Here is an 830-nt window from a genome sequence, read left to right as displayed (position 1 = left end):
ATGTTTTCTGAATGGCTGTAACTGCTCCACTACGCCTGTCAGTATACACTAACCATATTGCGTCCATGCATCCACACTTCAACATCTGACCTGCCGCACATGGGAGAATAAGCATTAATTGCTTGCTCCTGTCACACACACTTGGATGTACTAACCAACCTAAAAGCATACAACTTGTAAAAGCTATAATTAACAGTCTGCACATGATGTAAAAATTGATGTAATGTTGTTCAGTACTCTATTCACAGTCAGCAATAGAAATGTCTCCAATAACGATGGAAGCTAAAGAAATGAATTAAAACTTGTGCCACAGCCAGGACCTGAACCTTGGTCACCTGCTTACGAGGCAGATGTGTTAGCCATTACACCACTGCGGCAGAGTAGGTAACTGAACTTCATGGGCTAACATAGTCGAATACCCTCCTCCCTAACACAAACTTGACGGCAGGAGTGGCCGTGCGGTTCTAGGCGCTACAGTCTGGAGCCGAGCGACCGCTACAGTCGCAGGTTCGTATCCTGCCTCAGGCATGGATGTGTGTGATGTCCTTAGGTTAGTTAGGTTTAATTAGTTCTACGTTCTAGGCGACTGATGACCTCAGAAGTTAAGTCGCATAGTGCTCAGAGCCATTTGAACCTAACACAAACTTGAATTCACACCCTCAGCCTATTTTCCCCGTCTTAAACTGTCAGTATATTTCCACTAAAACATGTAATAATTTAATACATTTTACAAGCTACAACGTTTGTTTCTAAACAATACTTAGTCACCCAGTATATCAATGGGATCAGATGTCTGTAAGATAAATTTTTTTCCGCATGGTTTCTAAATG

The 830-nt window shown here is 42.3% G+C and overlaps 1 non-coding gene across 1 annotated transcript; it reads right to left on the bottom strand.

Annotated features, from left to right (window-relative positions):
- Positions 1-305: 305 nt before the first annotated feature.
- Trnat-cgu (transfer RNA threonine (anticodon CGU)) lies at positions 306-377 on the bottom strand. Its single transcript has one exon. It is a non-coding gene; the product is annotated as a tRNA-Thr (tRNA).
- Between the last annotated feature and the right edge of the window lie 453 nt (positions 378-830).

This window comes from Schistocerca gregaria, chromosome 7 (assembly GCF_023897955.1).
Source record: "Schistocerca gregaria isolate iqSchGreg1 chromosome 7, iqSchGreg1.2, whole genome shotgun sequence".
NCBI lineage: Eukaryota > Metazoa > Arthropoda > Insecta > Orthoptera > Acrididae > Schistocerca > Schistocerca gregaria.
This window is presented reverse-complemented; position numbering and strand designations above follow the sequence as displayed.